General features: G+C 39.8%; 2 long non-coding RNA genes across 2 annotated transcripts in view; one reads left to right on the top strand and one right to left on the bottom strand.

Annotated features, from left to right (window-relative positions):
• Positions 1-14394: 14394 nt before the first annotated feature.
• On the bottom strand, positions 14395-21412 carry LOC140502032 (uncharacterized). Its single transcript, XR_011966485.1, has 2 exons — positions 21145-21412; positions 14395-14709 (listed from the first exon to the last, which is right to left on the bottom strand). It is a non-coding gene; the product is annotated as an uncharacterized lncRNA (long non-coding RNA).
• The window catches only part of LOC140502033 (uncharacterized), a 26631-nt gene continuing 22022 nt past the window's right edge, over positions 20506-25114 (top strand). Inside the window, exon 1 of the long non-coding RNA XR_011966486.1 lies at positions 20506-20712. This is a non-coding gene — a long non-coding RNA (uncharacterized lncRNA). The remainder of the gene's footprint in view (positions 20713-25114) is intronic.

The raw sequence follows: 25114 nt of genomic DNA, 5'->3' as shown, positions 1-25114 counted from the left end.
AAGCATTGCTTTTAAGGCCTGCCGAATTTTCTTACCTTCTCTGCTAAGTTATTTGGCACATTGTCTACAACCAGGAGAGATGGAAATTAAAGAGGGACAGATTTAGGCTTGATATAAAGGAAACTTTTCCTAATAATTAGAGCCATCCAGAAATGCCCTGGGTTGCCTGAGCAGACATGGGTCCCGCTCTCCTCCCCCACTCTGCCCTCCAAGGTTTTTCCATATCCGTGCTGGACTTCATGTGAACATTTAATTGGCTTTAGTTGTACTGAAAAGTGGGGGCAGCTAGGTGTCGCAGCAGATAGAGTGCCCGGCCTGGAGTCAGGAAGAATGGAGTTCAAATCCAGCCTCAGACACTTACTAACTGTCTCACCCTGAACAAGTTACTTGGCCCTGTTTGCCTCAGTTTCCTCATCTATAAAATGGACCGGAAAAAGAAATGGCAAAACATCCCAGTACTTTGCCAAGAAAATCCTAAAAGAGGTCACAAAGAGTTGAATGAGACTAAAAAACAAATAAACAACAAGTTATATTGTACTTGGAACTCACTAAGTGATGTGATCCTCCAGCCTTGGCCTCTTCAGTAACATGGACCATAAGTGTGTTCCACCACAAGCAGCTGAGGTGCTGAGTTTCCAGTCCTGAGGATACATCTGCAGTAACAGGAGGTCCCTTTTCCCTTCTACCTTTGCTCAATGACCTCTCTAGTCTCAGTCTCTACTTTGAGCATACAAAAGAAAATGATGAGCCAGATACAGAGAGTTTACACAGAGGGCAGCTCCGCTCAGGCTGGTGGTTGTTGTCAGTGTTGGATGTGATGATGACTGCTTTCAGCATGGAGTGAGGGATGGGGAAGAGTAAAATAGAACAGGATGGGAAAGCCAAGAAATTTTAGGCTCTTTCTACTCAATCCTGGTCATAGAAGAATGGAAGGGTCCATTATTGGCATCTAGTCTAATCCTCTGATTTTCCAAGTGAAGACATACTTAGTTCAAAATGCCACAAGTACCCTGAGCAGACATGCCCCTATTCAGACATAAATTGCAAATATAGTCTGTGGGCATAGAGAAGCAAATGATATTTTGATTGTCAGTTACTAATTTGGGGCATTCTTGCCACCCTGACTTGGGACCTCTCTGAACCTAATCTTAGTTTCTGTCTTAGTAACCTTTCTTGGTACATCACTGTTTACTATATCAAATCATCTTTCTCTTGACATATTAATTATAATTTTAGGATTGCAAAATCGCCTTTGTTCAATTTGTCATTAGGGTATAGGACTCAATAGGAGGAAGGACTTTTTTTGTTGGGGAGTAGGGGAGAAAAGGAGACTGAAGAGGAGGGGAGAGAGGGATTGGAAGGTTATGGGATTTAGGGTTAGGGATTATGGGAAAGTTCATGAGTCTGATGTGTACTTTGCATGGTAGGGTAGCAGAGAGAGCACGGACTTTGGTACCAGGAGATGCCAGTGTAAGCCTCATTTCTATCACTTGCTAACTGGGTAACCATGGGCAAGTCATTTAACTTCTCTGTTCCACATGTGTAAATAATAAGGGTTGGCAAATAATGGCATGTTCCCAAATGAGGTTGTAGAATCTCTTGTTGTGAAACAGCGTTCCATCCATTTCTTTTGTATCTAGAGCTTTGGTGGACTGCCAAGTTCGTGATAATTGCCAGTGTGTCAAATTGATCTTAGGTTACCTTTGCAGAAGCATAGTGTCCAGAACAAGGAGAATGGTCCCTGCTCTGGTCAGATCCCATCTGGACTCTTAAGTACAGTTTGAGGTGTTACATCTTAGGAAGAAAAATGACCCGCTGAAAAGGAATCTGGATGGAGAAAAGACTAGAAACCCTGCTATCCTAACGTCAGTTGAAAAAAATGAGGATGTTCATTCAATGAAGAGAAGGTTTATGAGGAATGTCTCATGCTATGTCTTCAAATATCTGATGAGTGGTTATGGAGAAAAGGGATTTGATTTATTCTATTTGACCCTGAAATATGAGTATTGCGTGGAAACTACAAGGAGGCCAATTTTGGCTCCGCATAAGGTTCCTAACCATTACAGAGATCACAAAATGGAATGGATACTCAGAAGTGATAGTGAGCTCCCCATCACAAGTAGGTTTTCCATCAGAGGCTGCTTATTGAACATGCTATAGAAAGCATCTGTTTCAGCTGGAGGGTGGATAGATGACCTGGAAAGTTCTGTCCAATTCTAGAATTTTATGATTCTATCATTTTAAATGATTGCACAAGGCTTTTTTGAGAAAAGCGGTTTGTAGGCTATAAAGAACTCAATTAATACAAACTATTTGTATAACTAGATCCATTAATACAAGCTGAGTTGAGATAATATTGATCTAATTGGCCCCAATCATGGCACATATATAGATGTCACTCATATCCAAGGGGTCAAGTTCTGGCTTTACACAGACCATGTTTGATCATGGGTCTACCCTAAAAAGATCAACATATTTTTAGTTTACTATGTCACCCTCTCCCAACTATATTCTGGCAAATCCTAAATTTGACTTGTATCTAGGTTTCCACAAATTAGGGTAAAAGGGTCTCTATTTCCTGTATAAGCCCTCAAGGTAATAAATGCATATTGAATACATTATTTCACCCTCCAAACAATGCAGAAAATTCAAAGGACTCACAGGAGAAAATAAACAACTGAGAAAACCCACGAAGGAATTCATAATAACTTTCAGGCTATCGATAAATTATTGGTATTGGTGGATCCCATCTTTCTACAGGGTTCTGTGTAGTTTTCCCTCCCTGCCTCGAGATTTATAGCATTACCATGTGATCTATCCTCCTTTTCTTCTTCCTCACCACTGGTCTTAGAAATGGAACAACCCTTGACGTTGGTGCTCTCCAAGAAAGCTCCCATATTTGATGAAAAGGTCTAATTCTAGGACCACACTGATTAGGAAAGCTCCTCAATCTGTTACTACAACAGTGGATTGCAGGAGTTTTAAGCTTATAGTTTCTCTCAAGGAAAGCTCCAAGATGGACACTATCCAGTCTTCTTTGGATAGAGGCCAGATTCCAGGATTCTTGAATTTGGGCTTGCCTACAAGGCTACATTCAAGGTTTTCTAGGGATAGTCCTTCTGGGTAGCATAGTTCATCATGGCTACACTCCTAGGGTCTCATTGATAAAAAATGGGAAGGAAAACAGAATAAAGACCCCAAATGTTCTAAAAAGAGCAATTTCCAGTTGATTCTCAGGTCTAACCATCCCTTACCTCTTATTCCACATCTCCAATTGTCTATTAGACATCTCAAACTGACTGTGTCATAGAGTTCTAGGCCTGGAATCGAGAAGACTCTAGTTCAAATTCAAAACTTGACTAATGGTCAAGAAGACCACTAGTTCAAATCCAGCCTCAGACACTTACTAGCTGTTTAATCCTGGGCAAGTCACTTAACCTCTGTCTGCCTCAGTTTCCTCAACTGTAAAATGGGGGTAATACTAGCACTTACCAAACAGGGTCATTGTGAGGATCAAATGAGATATGTGTAAAGCACTTAGCATAGGGCCTTGCACAGAAAAGACACTTAAATCTTTCCTCCCTTCCTTCTCTTCTTTTTTTCCTCCCTTTCCTCTTTCTTTCCTTCTTTTCTTTTCCTTCCTTCTTTCCTTCCATGTCCCAAACTACAATTATTATTTTCCACCAAAACCTTCTCCTCTTCCTAAGTTCCCTAATATTATTGAAGGCACCAGTATCTTTCCATTCACTGAGGTTCATAATCTAGGTGTAGTCCCCTGCAGCCCCTCCTACCATATCCAAACAACTACCAAGTCTTTTTGATTCTCCCTTCATAACATCCCTTGTTTCTTCCTCCTTTTTGATACAACAATGGGGGAAAAAAATCCAGGGCTTTCCTTCAGCCCTCTATAAGCTCAGTAAATTGATGGCATGGAGTGGGGTGGGTGAACAGGGAGGGAGAAGGAACATACATAAATACATAGATTGATAGAAACAGCTCCTGTCCACTTTCCACATGTGTTCATCCATTGTGTTACTTGCCTATGTGGGTATTTCACTGTAAGCAAATAAATATCATCTCTTATAAAAATAAGAAAACACCCACAATGAACGTAATGAAAGAATGGCAGATGTTCAAATAGATTTCGGTAGTTGTCTGGCTTACTTCATATTTCTGAAATCTGAAAGCCATCTCTCTGACTGTCCATGTTTCACTAGTAAGTAGCAGTACTGAGAATCATCTTCTGGGAACTAATGACAGCATTCCTCCAGGGAAATGAAAGCAGGATGTGGAAAAGCTCCAATGTACTCCTCCCTCCATCCCCATTCCCCCACCTCAAGGGCCAGCTAGGAACCCAGCAGGTTGTACTGTGGTATCCAAATGATTGATTTGCATCTCAGTCATTTTGGTTTTTTTGCATTTCAGTGAAAAAAGGAACTATTTTAGGGTTCAATGTATTCTCCAGCCATTTAGCATACTTAGACATGTTACATATTTAATGTTCCACTTTAGAGAGCACTGAAAGAACGAAATGCATAACAAAATGCTGGGAACCAGGCTTAATTTTTCAACCGTTGATTTAATGTGTAATGGTTCACTAAGGCAATGAATAACCTTAGTCTCTCCAACTATTGCAAAATAGAAAAATTACCTAAACTCATATATATTGAATCTGCAAGTGTTAAGTTTGTCATTGTAATTTGTGATTCATAGGTAATATACCGGTAATTTGCATACTAATTGCTATGGTAGAAGCCAAATGATTCTAATTCAGCAAATTAGTCTGCAGCCTAAGCAGTAAGCCAGCAATTGCCTAAGTGTGTTAGGCAGAGATTTAAGCTTCTTTAGAAGAGAGAAAATGGGAGTTTCCACAGCAGGGCCCTTAGGAGCAACAGGTGCCCCCTGCTGGCATGCATTCAACATAGCTGCTGTTCAGAGATGCTCTGATATTGGGAGACCAGCCAGCTCTCCTACACAGCCTTCCCCCTACCTTGGATTCAAATCCCAGTGGAGTTTTCAGCAGTCTCTAGGAGAGTAATGAAGAATCAGGATAGTTAAAAAACCAGGGTAAAGGGAATTTCCCTCTGGACAATAAAACAGATGTCTATGTTCCCAACAACAGGCGTGAACAGGAATTAGAAGACCCAGCACAAAACGCTCTTTCATTTCATCGAATCACAAAAGGGTGTGTGTGTGTGTGTGTGTGTGTGTGTGTGTGTGTGTGTGTGTGTGTGTGTTCACAGTAGACATACTCCTGAAGAGTTGTCTGTAAATCAAATCATCTTAGATACACTGAAGGATGTACCTATTTACAGGTATCCCTCTCTGATATGAAGAATTTTCCTGTAATGTGACTAATGACCCTCTTTGCAATGTGTCTATTGAATATAGAGTCAGGAAGACTTGAGTTCAAATCCTGCCACACATATTAGCTGTGTAACTCTGGGCAAGCTACTTTAATCTCTCAATGCCCTAGGGAATTCTATAAAACTATAATTTGTAAAGAATTTGCAGACTGCATTGGTAGATAGAGTGTCCCTCACCTGGGCATTCCTTATGTGTTTAAAATCACAGACCTAGTAAAAAAAATATATATATATATGTTACAGATATACATTTACATATACACACAAATATGTATGCTGTTGCTCAGTAGTTTTTCAGGCATGTTTCATACTTTATGATCTCATTTGCAGGTTTCTTGGCAAAGATACTAGAGTAGTTTGCCATTTCCTTCTCCAAGTCATTCTATAGATGAGGAAACTGAAGCAAACAGAGGTTAAGTGACTTGCCCAAGGTCACACAGCTAATAAGCATCTGAGGTCAGATTTGAACTCAGATTTTCCTGACTCCAGGCTCAACACTCTGTGCCACCTAGCTACCCTACATATACATAAACACATGTAGACACATACATATATACATCTATAGATATATGCTCACATGTATGTATATACATACATAATATAGATGTCTACATACATATATATGTATACATTTACTAGACCTGTGATTTTAATACTTGTGTATATATTTAATACATGTATATATCTATATACATACATATGGATACATTTATTGGATCTGTGATTTTAATGTTTGTACATATATTTAATATATGTATATATATACATCTATTTTTAAAAAATATTCCTATTTTTTCCTGTGTGCTACTGTTGATATTTTTAAAGGCAGGGTGCACTTCATTTAAACTATATTTTTATAGAAATGCATATTTTGATTTCCAAAGACACAGAAACTGGAGACATGTGGGTCCAAGGAGGAGCAGTAACTGTTTAACTGGAATATTTCCTCTAGCCATGTTCTCTCTCAAATTCAGACTGAGAAAAAAGAGTTATGTGAGCCCTGAGCAAGTAAATCATTCTGAAGGTCACGAGTGAGTCATGGACTTGCTCACTGGGGAAGTTCTCTTATTGATGAGACTATTTTTAAAACACATTGCACTTCTCTATAAATCTATCCCATCATCACATGGCCTCGCATGGATGTGCAGCTCATTACTGTGGTTACGTTTGCATGGGAGAAACAAGGGCTTCCTCCTTTCATTCAGGCTTCGAGTTCTTCCTATATCCACCTGTAGGCATCCTAATGATTTGCTTTTATAGAACATTTTCATGTTTGCAAAGTGCTTTACATTTATTAGCACATCTGAGAGGATTCACAAGCACCCTGTGAGGTAGGTATTGAAGGCATTATCTTATTTTATAGATAAGAAAACAGAGACTCAGAGGTTAAATGACTTAACCTGACACACAGCTATTAAATGTCAGAGAAAGCATGTGAATTCAGGTTTTCTGGACTCCAGATCTGCTTTCTAGCCCTAGCATCAGATAGCCAGTCCAGATTTCTTATCATTAAAAGGAAGAAAGCAGGCAAGATCATTTCTGCCCTTTAAACTTTATATTGGACCTTTTGGAAGGAGAGCTGAATGAAGAGAAAGAGAAGGGGAAGAAAAGGGGAAGAGAAGGGATTCCAGATCAGATCAGATGGAAGACCCACTGTATTTTAAAATGTGATCTTTTATTTCACCCAAATAATGTTTGTTCCTAAATCAAGAACTATCACTGCATCATCACTGTGCCTCTTTGTGTGCCCCTGAGTGGCTACAGCAACCAAAAGTGCAGAGGGCTTTCATATCTACCTGCCTTTGACTTCAGCAAGAAAATGCCTAAATTTGGCCCATTGTGATGAATCCTTTCCATGGCAACCCCTCATTTGGAGTCACAAAGGCAGGATTATGTATCGCAGGCCGAGAAAGAGAGGGCTTTTACTTCGGCCCAGAATGAGTGTCTCTGTTAATTAGGAGGAGTGATGCCGAATCAGAGCTGGGTTAGCCATGGGTAGCTCATTGACAAACCAAACATGGACAAACTCCGGCAACATGGCTCACTTCCGTTGAGAATTTCTATAGGACTTTGTTTTTAAAGTATTCCATAATCATCTTAATCAGTTTTCCCCTGAACAGCTGTGGAAGCTAGACTTGTAGAGCTGGAGGGGACCTGGGTAAAGGAAAGAGGGGCTAAGATCTTGTTTCTAGATCCAATTCACTCCCAAGTTATGGCATCACCTCCCTGAGGTCACTGCTCAAAGGACTAACAACCGTAAGAACAGGGCCTGGGAGATGTTTGAGAGGCCTTCTCGTTCAGCTCGCTTAGGATTTGAACTCAAGTCCTCTGACTTCAAAGTTATTGCTCCTTGTCTACCACACTGCCTCTGCTGTTACACAGATAATGAAGATATCTAACCACATCTCATCAGGAATTATATCAATCAGGATTCCATTTAACACAGAAAATTGATGGGGGTGACGATGGAGGACAGGGTCCCACAGAGTCCACTGCACTATAGCAGGACCAGGTCTAATCAAAAGACAGTTTCAGATCTGCTGCATTAGACTCCGATTTGACAGTCCAGGCTGCTGGCTTGATGGGGCTTGACAGTTTTCTTTACAGGTTGCAGATTTTTCAGCTTTCTGCATTTAAGCCTCCACGTCTCATGTACGTGTGTCAGTGTCCTTTTCTCCTGTGGCTGCTGTCCTTTGTTCTAGAGGGGAACCACAATGACATTCACTATATTAGAGTCCAGTTACAGTGTGTCTGTGCCATGGGGTATGCTCACTTGGACATCCTGCCATTGCCTCTTCCCTGTCCTAAGGGGGTGGTGAGCATCTGTCTCTACCTGGGTAAAGTAGGCTTAGATGAGAATACTGCTAAGGCTTAGGTAGGAATGAACACAGGATGGTTCCCTGTAAGAACACAAACCTTAGCAGAGTCCAGAATCACCCATCTGGAACGGTCACAAGGATGGGAACATGGAGACCCAGGTAGGAGGGAGGAACGTCATGAGGATGAGTCAGGATTCAGAATCAGGTAGGCACTGGTTGTCATGGTTATAATCAGATCAACATGGGTCATGGTAGCAGAGTCGGATTAAGAGAGATTAGAGGTAATCCAGAGTCAGCAAGTTTTCAAGCAGGCGAGCTAGGGCTCAGGCAGGGACAGCCACAGCCACAAAGTCCAAGAAAGCTTCAAAAGCTCGGCTGAATGAAGCCTCCCATCCTGGACAGTTCAGGGTGACCCTGTTAGCCCCTCCCTGGGCAGAAACCTTCTAGCTAGGACAATCTGTTGGTCGTTCTGTTCTACTCCTCTACTCCAAGGTAGAGCTGGGTTCTTGGAGCCATCTGCCTCTTGTAGATGTGAGGGTGTCTGTGAGAAAGCACTTTTATTCCAGCATTTGTTGTCCAAATCTTTATGGGTGCACAGGCCATCCTGTCCTTGGCGTTTCCTTGGCAAAGACATTGGAGTGGTTTGCCATTTTCTTCTCTGGTGGATTAAAGAAAAGTTAAATGACATGCCCAGTATCACACAAGTGTGTGAGACTGAACTCAGGTCTTTCTGACTCCAGGCTCAGTGATCTATCCACTGAACCATCTAGTGACCTCTATACTTGGCACGTAGTATGTACTTAATAAATACTTGTTGAATTGAGTTCAACTGAATGATAACCTAACATAGAATATGCTAATAAGAAAAGATCCCCTTCCCTCCCCTCCCACATTGCAAAGGCAACCCCAATATCAACAAGAGGATCTCTTTAAGGTTATTTTTTAAAAATTCTTAACTTCAACACCAAAAAGGATATTTTCATATCCAATTCCTCCAGAAAAAGAGGATTGTCTATGAAACCATGAATCTCCATTTCACAGCACTTGCTTAAAACACACACACACACACACACACACAATTTCACACATTTCAAAAGTGTCCTTCTAATCTGTGCTTCCTCTGAACTATTGTTTTCTTCTGTACATTTTAAAGAATGTTTCAATGTCTTTCTTTTGGAGGGTAGGGATCAGTGTTACTCTCTTTCTTTCTGCACCAATTTACCGCCTCCCCCCCAATTAAACACCAGGTGGAAGAAAAAATAAACTCTTGCAACAAACAACTGTAGTTAAATAAAACAATCCATATTGTGGCCACGTGCAAAAACATATCTGTTTCTGTACCCCGAATCCATCACTTCTCCCTTCAGAAGGGGATAACCTGCTCTATCACAGGCTGTCTGGAGGGAAAACACGGTTGGTCATTGCATTGAGCAGAATTCTTAAGTCTTTCAAAATTGCTTTTCCTCTCCTTTGGTTTTTGCTGTCTTTATAGAAACTTCCCTTCCAGTTCTGCTCATTTCATTCTGCGTCAATCACTTTGTACCACCTAGGATTCTCTGAAATTGTGTCTTTTCTCATTTTACACCACAATAATATTCATATACCACAATTTGTTCAGACATTCACTAATGGTCCAAGAGGCAATCTAGGGTACCTCTTAGATTCTGGTTTTCTTTCTTTCCCCTTTATGTACCCCTTCAGGATAAGGAAGTTCATTTTGTTTATAACTGTGCCTCCCTATTGTTATCCACCCTCTTATCTAGGATTGTGCTAGTAAATGTTTAACAACGAACTCTCCTAAACACACTTTTAAGTTGAATCTGCATTACTAATATTTTCTCCATCATTTTCTTAAGGTTAGACAATCAATGAAAGTTTGCTGATTACCCAGGTACATAAAAAACTTAAAAATCTGTGGAGTCCTCCTTTCAAAACACTCTTGCTCTAAATCCTGATCTCGTTATACCCTCTTCTTTCCCTATTGGGTCTGATATATTCTTTTTTTAAAATAATATTTTCTTTTCCCACAGTTACGTGGAAAAAAACCAAGTTTTACTATTATTTTTTTAAAGTTTTAAGTTCCAAATTCTATCCCTTCCTTCTTCCCCTCTCTTCTCCCTGACATGTTGAGAAATCTGATGTAGGTTATACATGTGCAATTGTATTAAACGTTTCCATATTTGTTATTTTGTGCAAGAAAACTAGAAAAAAACCAACAATAAAAAGAAAGTGAAAAATAGCATGCTTTGTTCTGTATTCAGATGCTATCTGTTCTTTCTTTGGAAGGGGATATCATTTTTCATCATGAGTCATTTGGGATTATCTTGGATCACTGTATTGCTGAGAACAGGAGTCATTCGTAGTTGTTTATTATACAATGCTGCTGTTACTGTGTATAATGTGCTCACTTCACTTTGCATCAGTTCATGTAAGTCTTTCCGGGTTTTTCTGAAATCTTGTTATTTCTTATAGCACAATAATGTTCCATTACAATTGTATACCACAACTTATTCAACTATTCCCAACTGATGGACATCCCCTCAATTTCCAGTTCATAACCACCACAAAAAGAACTGCTATAAATTTTTTTATAAATAGGTTCTTCTTTTGTAATCTCTTTGGGATACAGAACTAGTACTGGTATTGTTGGATCAAAGGGAATGCACAGTTTGGATCTGATATATTTCTACACCAGACTCTGTGTGTGTGTGTACATGTATGTGTTGTTGTTCCATTGTGTTCAACTCTTCATCACCCCCATTTTAGGTTTTCTTGGCATCTGAGATACTAGAATAGTTTGCTATTTCTTTCACCAGTGGATTAAGGTAAACAAAGGTTAAGTGGTTTGCACACAACCACATAGCTAGTTGTATGTATGTTCAAACCTCCTTTGTCCATTTCAGATAAGGTGAGATCCATTTGATGCTCTCTCTCTCTCCTGCATCTTCTTCATGTTTACATGTTCTTATTCTCATGTAAGAGAAATGACTAGTTCCACTTCCTTCAGTCTCATTCCTAGGCTAGTTTATTCCTTTTAACCTTCCCCTTTTTCCCTTCTTCAAACCCTCAGAACAGATCCACTTCATGCCCTAAGTCTTCTGTTTTTATTGTTCAAGTGTCTTGATACACTTTGAAGACATTAAGGTTCAAGGGACACTTGTTTTCCCTCCCCCATTAGAATGTTAGCACTCCATCATCATATTTTATCATCATATAACTCATTTTAATTGCTCAAATACATTTACCTTTCTAGGTTTCTCTGGAAACTTCCCCCTACCCCTTTAAAGGGGCCAAGGTCCCTCAGTTTATGCTGGGTCATCTCCAGTCAACTTGATGAACATCTGGTCACTGGATTCAGATGGCTCTGGAGGAGAAGTAAGTCTGGTGACCTGCACAGCCCTCCCTCACTCAAACAAAGTCAAGTGCAAGTCATGTCATCATTTCTCTGTTGGCATGGTCTTCTTTGGCAACAAGGGGTGAACACAACAACAACAACATTCCCATTCAGCTTTGTTCTTTTCATCAGAAATGTTTGAAAGTGTTTGATTCCACTAAAAGTTCATTTTTTCCTCCATAGGATTATGTTAAGCTTTTCAGGGCAAGCTACTTTTGGTTGCAAGCCCAAATCTTTTGCTTTTTGTAATATTGTATTCTAACATCTCCTCTCATTTTTAGTAGAAGCTGCTAGGTCTTATATAGTGATATATAATGTCCAAGCCTTTTGTTTTATTTCATTAAATTATGGTGTTCCGTGAGTCCACTGATTATTAAATCATTATTTTATTAGTATTATATTAAATATAAAAGTTATTATTTTAGTATTAAACTATCTCTTCTTGAGTTGTTGTCCAGGTTAGTTGCCTTTGATATTAGATATCTTCCATTTTCTTCTCTTCTTCCCCATCCCTAATCTTTTGAGTTTATTCTAGTATTTTTTGCTTTCTCTTGGAGTTATCAGTTTCTGTTTTGTCTCTTCTAGTTTTCAGGAAATCAGTTTACTTGGTTAAGATTGATCACTTTCTCTTCTAAACTATTCTCCTTCTAGTTCTTTACTCACTAGCTTTCTTCTAATGGAGTACTTGTGGAAAATTCATTTTTTTCCTTTGTTGTTACAGTTACCTTCTCCATCTTTTGGGGATCTCTAGATATATAATAATGTTTTATACTGCATCTTCTTTGATTTACTTATCTCTCCAGCTTTAGTTTCTGATCTGGGGCTTTGTGTCAGATCCAGACGGTGTTTTGTGATGTGCTTTTGGGTGGGGTGGTCTGTCCTGCTTGGTTTTGGTCTGAGTCCTCTAGACTACAGTTGATAACCTCATCTTCTGGTTCCCTATTGCCTCCAGGATCCAATATTAAATTCTTTATTTGGTTTAACTTAAATAAACTGATACCTTCCTACCTTTCTGGTCTCCTTATACTAGTCCCCTCCACATACTTTAAGATGTAGTGATCTCTCTGCTGGTGTCAAAAACTACCCTTTATTTCCCAACTCAGAGAATTTTCTCATGCCTCGAATTCTTTTCCTTCTCATATTTACCTCCTTGCTTCCTTCATGTCCCAGCCAAATTTCCCCCTTCTTGCAAAGTAGCTTTATCAATCTTCCTTCCCTCTTAGATTATCTCCAATTTATCTTGTACATATCATGTTTGTACATTGTTGTTTACATGTTGCCTCCCCAGTTAGATTGTGAGATCTTTGAGAGCAGGGAGTTTTTGCTCGTTGCTTTTGCATTTTTTGCCTTTCTTTGTATTCCCAGTATTTAGCGTAGTTCCTGGAACATAGTAGGTGTTTAATAAATACTTGACTTTACTTGACAAGACTTTTGTAGGGTGAAAGAGGTCTTATTGAATCTCTTGATCATTATTTATTTTGATGAAAAGTTCAGGTTTTTATTAGAATAGGTATGTGGGAGCTGGATGGTCTGGGTGTCATTCAGGCAGCCATCTTGATAGAAAATCAGGACCTCTTTCTCTCAGTGGGACAGAACCTAGACAACTTTGCACTGTTCCAGTGACCAAAGCCATCGACTCAAACCTTCAAAAGTTTTCCATCTAAAGCAGGCAACTTTGATGTAGCCAAAAGCATATATAGGCCCACATGCTGATTTTAAAATAAAATAAAATAAAATCACTTACATTATGGATGAATATTTGTTTAAGCTACTTGTTAACCAGTGCAGTAAAGACTGAAGTGTGTATGATGTCTATTTAGAAAATGGAGGTGGAGTAGGGGGAGGTAGGAAGAAGGGTACACAAGATTTGCCAACTCATGTACAGCCCAGAAAAAATTGAAAATAAGAGGTAGGATTTCAGTGAAAGCTCTGTGCCACTCATATTTGATTTCACAGGGATTAGAAGGAATATTTTTCAGTGATTTAGCTCAACTATTGGCATTTCAAACTGTTCATAACTTTTCCAGACTTACATGTTACTCCTTGTCACACTCTCTATAATCCAGCTAATCTGGCTTTTTTTGGTTCCATATATAGGAAATTCCATCTTCTTCTGGTATTCTTTTACAGAGATCATCCCTCAAACCCCCCTCTTCTTACTTTAGCTTATTAATTTCTTTCAAAGCTCAGCTTAAGAATTACCTTTGACATTAGGCCTTTATTGGCATCCTGCTCTCCAGCATTAGTGCTTTTCCCCAAAATTGTCTTGTATTTATTTAGTATATTTTATTTTAAAAGGAAATTATATGTGTATAAGGGAGGCAGATGGGTAGCTTGAGAGCACTAGGCCTGGAGTTGGGAAGACCTGAGTTCAAATCCATCCTTAAACACTAAGCAGTGTGACCATGGCAAGTCACTTAACCTTTGTTTGCCTTAATCTACTCAAGAAAGAAATGTATCTTTGCCAAGAAAACCCCATGGACAGTATTTGTGTGCTTTGGTCCACAGAGCCACAAAGAGTTGGACACTACTGAACAACAACGCACAGCAATAATGCATGTGTATGTGTTGTATCCCTTGATAAGAATGTAAGTTCCTTGAAGTCAGAGATGGCTTCATTTCTATCTTTGCATCCCCAACACCTATTGTAGTTCCTGATACATAAAAGACACTTCATAAAAGGGTGTTGATCGATTGAGCTGGTAAATAGCTTGTCTTGGCTAATGATTTCTACTATACAATTTCACTGGGAACTCCCAAGGTTAAAACTCAACTAAATTTGGGTTAGTTTAAAGAAAAACAAAACTTGCTAAAAGAATGGGCAAAGAATGTTCATTGGAATAACATAACATTTGATTGGGACAGGATGAAAGTAAAGCAATGAAAAACCAGTCTCAGCACCTATTCCCAGATAAGTGCAATCTCATCTCTCTTTCCCATTCAGGTAGCCTAGGAAAACACCACATCTAAAGCGAGCACCTTTGAAATGGAAAAAGTGTGGAGAGGTAGCTGATGTGGTTGGAATAAAGGCTGGTTGGTTGGAAGATTGGGCTCTTCATCCATGCAGGGTCCGGGTCTCCACAGTGTCAGGTACAGTGAAATATTTCCATTCTTTCTCAGTTTTAATCACCTGTAAACCCAAACAAAATTTTGTTTCTTTTTTGGAGTTCAGTTTTCTAGATTCAGGCTAAATTGAAAACACCTGAAAGATAATTCACAGCTGTGCTGAGCCTATTACTTGAAAACTATATATATTGGGAGGTTGATATTTTGCTTTGAGAGTTTTGCTTATGAGAAGGACTTTTTGATTTCCTGGATGGAACTCTGAGTAGCTGTTTGTTAAGAGCCCCCTGACGACTCAGATGTTGGTGCTTCTCCATCCAGTAGTGTATGTAGGTGGCTGTATCTCTTTGTCAAATAGTTGGAGCCCTGCCTGTTGATCTTTGTGCTAATTTCTCTGCTTGTATTTTCTGTTTGTATTCTCTCTGCATTCAGGGTGATGACCTTTTCCCTGAACTAGTGAATGTAATTAAAGTAAGATTGTTGACCCCTTTAAAAATTGTCTTTCCTTTAGCAAAGCAGAGCAAAGAACCTCTGCCAGCAGGTCATCCTGGGTGTGCTAGGGTGCTTGCTACCATATCTATGGTCTCTGCCGCTGATATAGCTACACTACCATTGTTCCTATTCCTACACTGGACACTGCTGTCTCTGTCTATTTTTCTCCTTATTCATATGTTGGCCACATAACATCATAGGAAGTATGGTCTTTCTTGAATTAGGCCAAAGTGCTGGGACCCAAGGCCTCATGGAAAATGTAGTTTTCTTCTGATTAGATATACTTCTTTCATATAAGTATTACAGAAATAATGAGAAATTTAAAAAATTTCCAACATTTAGGAAGATGAAAGATATAAGAAGAGTTATCTAAGTTTAAAGGGTAGCCACAGCAGGGTTGGCATGGAGGCACAAATGGTGTGATTGGAGGGGAGAAAGAAGTATGTTTGCATGGATAGAGGAGAGGATATATATAATAGTGGAATTATATCGAACAGACTAGGTCCTGTTGGCTGGTTTGACCTAAGAGCGTGAAAATGAGTCTGAACATTATATTTGCAAAACTTTTGTCTCTTTGGATAATGCAGAAAATACATAGAATTAGTGTCTTCTTTAGCCTGGCTGTGAGAATAGAGGGGACCAGGGAATAATATGATCAGGCTTGCATATCTTTACCCAGGCAGAGTTTTACTCTCTCCCATACCCATGTCTTTTCTGTAGAGCCCCAGAGTTGAAGCTTTGAAGGGCATTCTGTGTTTGAAAGAAACACTGGAAATAGAAACAAAGGGAAAGGAGTTGAGTATAAGAATCTGGCCTATTAGCTTCAGTTGCACTTGGAACAGTCAGAGGAATGCTGTTCAGACAGTGATCCTTTCCAAATAAACACCATGGAGTGTAAGTAAAAGGATTTTCCAGCTAGACTAAATTTAAATGGCAGGCAGCATGCACAAGAGAAGAGAAGCAGTGGGGGGAGGTGTGGAGAGAAAGGGACTTAATTCTCATTCCTTTTCTCCTACTCTACAACTCCATCTTGCCATTGCATGGAAGTCAATAGGGGTTGAACAAACTAGGAAAATGGCCAAAAGTATGTCCCCCTGTCCCTTCCATCCACACTGGCCAATTCAGTTGATTTTAGTCCCAGGGACAGGGCCACCTACCAGGATGGGACATGGAAGGTTGCTTTATTTTGGAGTCAACCTAACCCTCCTGGCCTACTTCCAAGTCAGTCACTGATTCCAAGGATTCCCGTGAAGCTGGATTATCTCCAGGTCTGGCTAGGGCTTCAGTCTCATGTGCTGAGGAGCGTGGATCCCAATTCAATCCCCAGTTACCCTGGGCTGAGCCTGGAAAAGATTTGAGTCTACTCTTTGCATTAAGGTTCTAAAATTGACCCATCAGATTTGAACTCACTGATTGGCTAAAAAAATAAATGACTTGGCCTCCTGTCATTCTTAAGAAAAGGGGATGGCTTAATGCCAGGATTCAACCTAGTTTAGAGGAGGGGTCCTCAATCTTATTTATGTCATAGCTCCCCACCACCACTTCCAGGGTAATATGGTGATGCTTATGGATCTTTTCTCAGAATATTGTTTTTAACTGCATAAAATAAAATACACAAGATCACAAAAAATCAATTATATTGAAATATAGTCATTAAGATTTTTTTTAAAGCAACAAATAAATTCTCAGACTCCAGTTTAAAAACTGCTGGATCATGTCATTATACTGTTGCAGTTAAACATTCCTCTGTGGCTGGGGATAATAATGTTTAGAGGAGAAAAGGAAAGAAGAAAAGGCAATGTTTTCCTTCACAGAGCTGATGTTTATCACAGCATACTTGGCACATTGGTAGGCTCTGTCTTGGTTTCCCAGATTTCAGGAAGGTTGTTATAAGGAAAGGGGCTTTATATTGCCTGAAAATGATTTTCTTTCCCCTCACTAAGAGTTTTAGTAGATAGCAGAATCTTAGAAGTTCAGAGCTAGGAGAGACTAAAATGCCATTTTAGTTCCCAGCTGATGCATGAATCTCCTCTCAAATTTTCCTTACAAATGGTCATCTAGAATCTGCTTTGGGGAACTTACTACCTCTCCAGGCAGCCCATTTCTTTTCCAACCTCCTCATTTTATAGATGAGGAAACCGTAGCCTGGAAAGGTTAAATGACTCATGTAACCTCTACTGAGGTTTATACAGCAAAATAATTTTAGATTTATTTCATTTTTTTTTAACAAGCAGAAATTTTTCACTTAAATGAAAAAGTGGGATGATGAAAATGGATCTGGGATATTTCCAAACTTGGGGGAGGAGCAGAACAGTGAAAGGACATAAGGAACTATTACTGCTACATTAAGTTTTGCCTTAAAGTTAAAGCATTGAAGACTAGGTACCAACTCTGGCTATAGAGCTAATTCAAAATACATAATTAGAAACACATGGAAGCAAAAGGCTATCAAGAAGTGGATTTTACTATGTTGGGACAAAGACTAGATTAGTTCACATATGAAAGTTCAAGAAGAAATGTATAGTGTTATAATTTAAACCCCTGTGGCTGAAATCTTACAAAAGACCTGTAATATTTAGATTACACATTTCCTCTTCATTTCATCCATACTCTTGACATTTTGGTCAGCAAATGCCCAACTCAATTTCATAATTATTTTATAATTTAATTCAATATTATTCATTAATATTTCAATATTTATAATCTATTGAATACCTTCTATGTGTAAGGTAATGTGATAGGAACTGGAAGTACAAAGATGGGAGATGAAGGTCTTGCTCTCAATGATTCTAGTGGTGGAAGGTGTATGCAGAAAAGATATGCATGGATATGTGTGGTAGATAGACTGTATTAGAACAAAAGAGAGATCCAGACAAAGTAAGTTAGAAAAATTGGAAGTAGGGAGGCAGAGCCAAGATGGCAGAGGAGAAAGACTGTCCTGCTCTAGCTCTCCCCCCCTAGCCCATAATATACTTGTAAAAAATGACTCTAAACAAATTCTAGAGCAGCAGAAACCACAAAACGACAGAGTAAAAGAGATTTCCAGCCCAAGACAGCCAGGAAGGCCAAGAAGAAAGGTCTATCTCACCAGTCTCAGAGTACAGCACAGCCCACGAGGTGCAGCCCAGCCTTGGCCATGAGGCATGGCAGGGACAGGACTGGAGCAGGCTTCAGGGCACAGAATCACAGGTAGCAGCTGCGGTTCCCAGATTTCTTAATCCACAATTGCCAAAGATAGCTTCAAGTGTCAGTGAGAAAGCTCTTTCATCTGGGTGAGAGGGGAGCAAGGTCCAGTTCCAGCCCTGGCCCCAGAGCAGCAGTGTCCACTTTTGGAGCCCTGGCCCTAAAGACATGGGAATAGAGCAGCTAATCTGGATCTTAGTTCTGAGTGGTGATCTTGGGGTGAGAAGGAACAGGGGAGCGCTGGCCTGGTGTGGTGAAGCTGGTGGTGGCTGTAGAAAGGGAATCCTACTCCCAGGTCCTGGGCAGATAAGATTGCTTGTGGTTGCTCCCAGGCCAGAATACAGGCCAAGAGAGGAGTTTACTCCTGATTGTGCTACCTTGGAGGAACTGAGAACTTACAGGTTCCCCAGGGTATAACCTCCACTTGATAAAGGACTCAAAAGCCAAGTAAGTAACTGGGAAAATGCCCAAAAAAGGGGAAAAAATAAGACTATAGAAGGTTCTCTCTGTGTCATCCTGACTCCTTCACTGGTGCTCTATCCACTGAACCACCTAGCTGCCCATCTTCCTGCCCTCTAAGCCTCTTGGCAAGCTCTCCCTTTCTGGGCTTCAGGTACCACCCTTGTCAAATAGGGATGAAGGTCCCTGACTGGCCTCACTCCCTGGGATAAAGTCAAGATCATAGGAGATAAGTGATCTGCAAGTGAACAGGAAACATTTTTACTGGGCAACTCCCTTCTCCTTATTTTCTCCAATTAATAAAATCAGAGAGAATGGAAAAGATTTTCTCCCAGCCCATACATTCTCTGCCCTAACGCTCCTCCCAGCCCTGACATTCCCTGTTCCAAGGGCCCTCCCAGCTCTGACCATTCCCTGTTTTCAGGCCCCTCCCAGCCCCTAATAGTATATTAACTCATGCCTGTCTTTCCAGCCTTTCCTAAGACAGAGAGCAGCAGAATACTTAAAGCTCTAAGGATAGGAGACCAAGAAGGAACAGTCAGGAGAGCAACATAGTCGAACCTAAGTGAGGACAGAGTATCCAGAATAACAAAAACTTGGATTTTGAAGGGACCATCTAGTCCAACTCATACCTTACCACAACAACTATCGTATTTGGGGCACTGAAAGTGGTCAACCTAGGCTCATGTCATCCCTTCCTTAAGCCTACAGAAAGACAGCATGACAGTGTTATTAACCATCCAGTGAAGGGGTGCACTGAGTTGCTTACCAGGTGGAGTGTTACTTGAGCCTTCAGTTTAGTAATCATCTTACTTCTTTGGCTCGTGAATAGGAAAGTCTTTCAAAAGCCTGCACTGTTTCTTCTAGCCACTAGAGAGTGCTCAGAATACAGGTTCTTAGACTCCTCCCCCTACTGCCAGGTCTGTAATTCAGCAGCTTGAGTAAGCCTTTCAAACCCTTGTGGCTGTTCTAAGGGGTTCTAGAGAATGAAATAGAATATGGTGATCCCCTCCCTTCCAGCATAAATTATAAAACCAATAATCTTCAGAATTTCTAGGTCTTCTACAAGAGTTCTCCTTTCTGTAGTCATGACCCTATGATGTTGGAAAGTCAGATATTCAAAATAATGGGATTGCATGGTTTATTGAACATAGTGAAAAATTAAAGGAAATGACTGCTCCTAAGAAGGTACTGGGTTGAGGGAACATCTACTTCCAGCCTTCTCTCAGACTTCCCCATCACCCTACCCCAGATCTTTGGATGTCATGGAAGGGGATTCATGAGCCACATAGACCTGCTGTTCATGGATACCAAATAAGAGAAGATGTACATCCAGGACCCCAGCCCCAGGGAATATTGGAAAGCAGGAGAAGAGTGATGGGGACAGTCATTTACTCTGACACTGTTCAGCATACAGTGGGTCTCTTAACAGCAACCAAGTACCCTTCTCACACACTGATCCCCATCTCTGCTCCAGGACCTGAGTCATCTCTACAGGCTGGTCTTAAAGGCATTCACTGTGTGCCTGAGTGTCCAGAGGTAGCAACAGCAGCAGCCAATACTGCAGCCACTGGAGCCCTAGCTCCAGCTATTCCATTCTACTTGAGTTCAATGATAGATCCATGTTTGGTGACCCACAAGTCTGTCACCAACAGCACCATCTGTTTCCCTTTGAGGTCATCATGGCTGTCAGGAAGTCTGAATTATGTGGGTGGCAAGTGGAATAAGAGGCAGCTTATACCTCAGTCTGCAGATCTTATGTCACTTAAAGCTGTTGCATGAATTTCTTCCATTCTCCAGTCCACCTTCCCTGTGAATCCTGCTGAGTGGGAACAAGCAGTTGCCCTCTTGTGTGCACCATGATCATCAATCTCCCTCTCCCCAAATCATCATCATGGGTCGAGAGAAGAAGAATTTGGACACTGTGTGATCCTGAGTAAGTCACTTAACCTCTGTATGCCTCAGTTCCCTCACCTGTAAAATGGTGACAATAATAGCACCTACCTCCCAGGGTGGTTGTGAGGATCAAATGAGATAATAATTGTAAAGCACTTGGCACAGGGCCTGGCACATAGTAAGAGCTATATAAATGTTAATTGTTATTATTATTATAAGAGACTCAGACATGGGCATGCCTTAGAGGATTAAGAATGCCCTTTACAATATCTCCAGTAGGTGATCAATCAGCTTTTGCTTGAATATCTGTAGTATCAGGGGAGGAGGCAATCATGTCTTTAAAGAACTCATTCTACTTTGAGATAATTCTAATTGCTAGTTTTCCTTATATCGCACTTAAATTTTCTCTGGGCAAATCTCACCCATCACTCCTAGTTCTGTTCTCTAGGGCTTAGTAGAACAAATTCACTACCTGGTTCACATGACAACCCGTCAAATACTCTAATGCCGGCTCTCATGTCCTCACTCAGCCTTTTCCAGGTTAAACATCACCAGTTCCTTTCCCTGACCGGCTTCATATGGTGTAGTGGTAAGGCCTCTTACCATCTTCCCACAGCTTGTCAGTGTCCTTAAAATATGGTTTCTAGGACTGGTTTGATCAAGGTTCATCAACCAGCCATATCCGGTACTCTTGATACAGTTCTCTTGATACAGCCTAACATGGATCACATTAGCATGTTTGGCTACCACGTCCCATTGTTGACTCACAATCAGGGGTTGGCAAACTATAGCCTGAGGGCCTGAGGGTCAAATCCAGTGGGTTTCCTGCTCTTGTAGACTGGTAGCTAAGTTTTACATTTTAAAAAATTTAATAAATCTTTTTTTTACATTTTACATTATTTTTGCATTTTAAGAAATTTAATAAATCTTTATTTTAAAATGTAAAGACCATTCTTAACTCTTAGGCCCATACTGAAGGTGGGGAGGCAGTCCTCAGGCTACCCTCTTGACACGGAGCCCTTGGCCCTGTTTGTTGATCCTTCCACCTCTAAGACTCTTCTACCATTTTCATACACACTGCTGTATGAACATACTTTCTCTATCTTGTACTGTAATTTTGTAAAGTCAAGTAGGGTTCAACATCAGTGTTAACTGTGGCCTGAGATTCAAAGATCTTTTTGGTTCCTAACTTTGTTATCCAGTAGTAGATCACTGGGGCAGCTACGTGGCACAGTAGCTAGAGTGCCAGACCTGGAGTCAAGAAGATTCACCTTCCTGAGTTAAATTTTGGCCTCAGATACTTAGTAGCTGTGTGACCTTGGGCAAGTCACTTAACCTTGTTTGCGTCAGTTTCCTCATCTGGAAAATGAGTTAGAGAAGGAAAATGGAAAACCATTCTAATATCTTTGCCAAGAAAATTCCAAGTAGGGTCATGAAGAGTTGGACACAATTGAAAAATGACTAAAAAACAACATATCACTAGAGGGAGTGGGGTAACTGTCATTACCAGTTTTGTTTCATTGGGAAATGTGCTAAGCATTACACCTATTCTTTCTTGGGTGTAATTTATAAAACTATTAAAAGTACAGAGCTAAAAATGGATGTCTGAGGTCTTTCAGTAGAGACCTCCCTCCAAGCTGACATTGACCAGTTAGTAGTTACTCTTTGCGTATGGCCATTCAGACAATTCTGAATTTATTGATTATCTTATATGCTGCATCTCTTCATCTTGCTCATAAGTATAACAATAAAAGACTTTTTTCTACTGCTTTGATGAGGTCTAGGGTAACTACCTCTACCTTCTCAAAAAAGAAAGTGGCTTTAGTCTGGCATAACTTGATCTTAATGAAGCCATTCAAGATTGTTTTGATCATGACTTCCTTTTCTAGGGATTTACAAGTCATAACTTTTTAAAAAAATTATATTTTTGCCAGAAATTTGTCAAGTGTATTGATTTATTACTAGAAAACTCTACCCATTATCTTTAAAAGAAATTGATAATTTCTTCTTTTCAGCCTCTCCTCCACGGTCTTTTTTATAAGAACTTTTATTGATATCGTTTTTCTTTCATCTCTTTCATTTCCAAATATAACCCTATTCAGACAGTCATTCTTTATTAATAAATAATAAAAAAGAAAAAGGGAAAAAACCTATTCAGCAAAACAAATTAATCCATGAATCAAGTCTGTTCATAGCCTCCTCCTGGCCCTCTTATAAAAGAGAGGGAGGTATATTTCCAGAGCTTTCTTCAGAGCCAAGCTTGGGCATTATAATTGCACAGTGCTGTTTTGATATTTTTTATTATTATCATTTCCATTTCCATTATTGTAGTTATTGTGTATTTCCCTTTCCTGGTTCCATTTATTCAGATATGCTTCTCTGCATTCATTATATTCATTGTTTCTTATAGCACAATAATGTATTCCATCACGTTTCATTTACCTCAATTTATTTAGCCGTTCCCTAATTAATGAGCATCGACTTGGTTTCCAGTTTTTTGCTACCATAAATGCTTACATACATATATTACTGTATGTGCAAGCTTTCTTTCTCCTTGACCTCATTAGGGGTATATCCTAGCAGCAGGATCACAGATACAAAGCTTCCTTCTCTGCATACATTGCCTTCTAGAGCAGCTGGGCCAATGAGCAATTCTACCAAGAGCGCATTATTGGACCTCTCTGCACAGACTCTCTCACTTCGATTATCCTCATCTATTTCATCTTTGCCAGTTTCCTGAGGGTGAGGTTAAAAACGCAAAGTTCTTTTGACTTGCATTTTTCTTAATTTTAGAGATTTTCTTCTTTTGAAAATTGTTCATATCCTTCGTCTACCCATTGGAGATTGGCTTTTCGTTTATATATTTTTTGTTAATTCAGTGCTCATTTAAAGATTACTGACAATGGTGGGTCAGTCACATCTTATAGTTCTTACAGTCCAAGTCGTTGAATGTAATAATATATATGCACATATATATGATTTTATATATGCATATACATTATGTACTATATTCAGAACACTGTGCTAGGTACTGGGGAGTAATATAAAGTTTAGATAAGATATAGTTCACATCGTGGAAATATACAATATTATATCATTATATATGTTATATAAGTTATTAGACAGTTGGAAAAGAATGTAAGGCTTTATAAGGAACCTACTAATCTTTCAAGCTCTCAACTTCAGACTTTGAATGACTGAGAGAAAACCTATCTACTGCATTACATTTAATTGGCAAAAGTCCATACCTTCGCATCTCATCCAGGCACTCACTTAGGCCATCTTGCCATCTTCTTGCTGCCTTGTGCATTGTACATACACCTTGCTTCTGCCCACCTCCCTTCCCTTCATGCCCCCATCCCCTTAACTCTTTACATTTTGTTTTTGGGCAGAATGATCAACTTCACAGTGCCATTGCTCCATTATTTTTGGAAAGGGCTGGTCAATTGCCATGCCTATGATCTTTTTGATTCCCCCAGTCCATCAACCCTGTAACTTCCTAGATATTCCATTCCCTGACCACCCTTACCTTATATATGTTGTCTTTCCCTATTATAATATAAGGTCCTCTAGGTTGGGGACCGTCTTGATTTTTGTATTTCTATATTCCTTATACTTAGCATATATTAACCTTAGCCCTACATGTAGGGAAGCACTCAATAAATGCTTATACATCCATCTCATCATTCATCAACCAACCAGAAAGTTGGTTCTCACTGGGGGCAATAAGGGAAGATATTCTGGGGTGACATTTCAATTGGGTTTGAATAGAGTTCAATAGGCAAAGAGAGGGAAGGTATTTTATGTTTGGGGAGCAGCCCAAACAAAGTCAATAATGCCACAGTTTCTGGAGAATGAGATCTTGGGGAAAGCTATTAGATTTAGCAGTTGGTGATAGCTGCTCATTGGTGACCTTCAGGTGACAATTTCAGCGGCGTGCTGGGATTGGTACACAGAGACTGAGGAGAAACTGGTAATAATAAACTCAATACAATACACATTTATTAAGCATCCACTCTGTGCAAGACATTTTCTAGGAGAGATACTGCAAGTATATAGACAAAAATGAAAAATTTCCTGCCCTCAAGTAGCTTATACTCTGTAAGAACATAGTTTTTCTAGAGGAAAAGGAAGCAATAAATGTAGGCTATTTTTTGAACAATTTAATAGTAAAGAGACAGAGAGATATGGGACAGCAACTTGAAAGGATGATTCAATAAAAATTTTAAAAATTTAGAAGGTTGAGGTCATTAATTGGGGGTGAATTTGGAGAATGTCGGAGAAATGAAAAGGATGAGACTGAAGAATGAGATAGGGAGTCATTTGGAAATTAATAAAAAGTACCACTTTGCATTGGTGAGAGCCCATTTGAGGCCAGAATATATGAATTTGTTATGAAATCAGTCAGCATATTTGGGTAACTTTCTCCAGAAGACTCAGGA

The sequence above is a fragment of the Notamacropus eugenii genome, chromosome 4 (genome assembly GCF_028372415.1).
Source record: "Notamacropus eugenii isolate mMacEug1 chromosome 4, mMacEug1.pri_v2, whole genome shotgun sequence".
Classification (NCBI taxonomy): domain Eukaryota; kingdom Metazoa; phylum Chordata; class Mammalia; order Diprotodontia; family Macropodidae; genus Notamacropus; species Notamacropus eugenii.
This window is presented reverse-complemented; position numbering and strand designations above follow the sequence as displayed.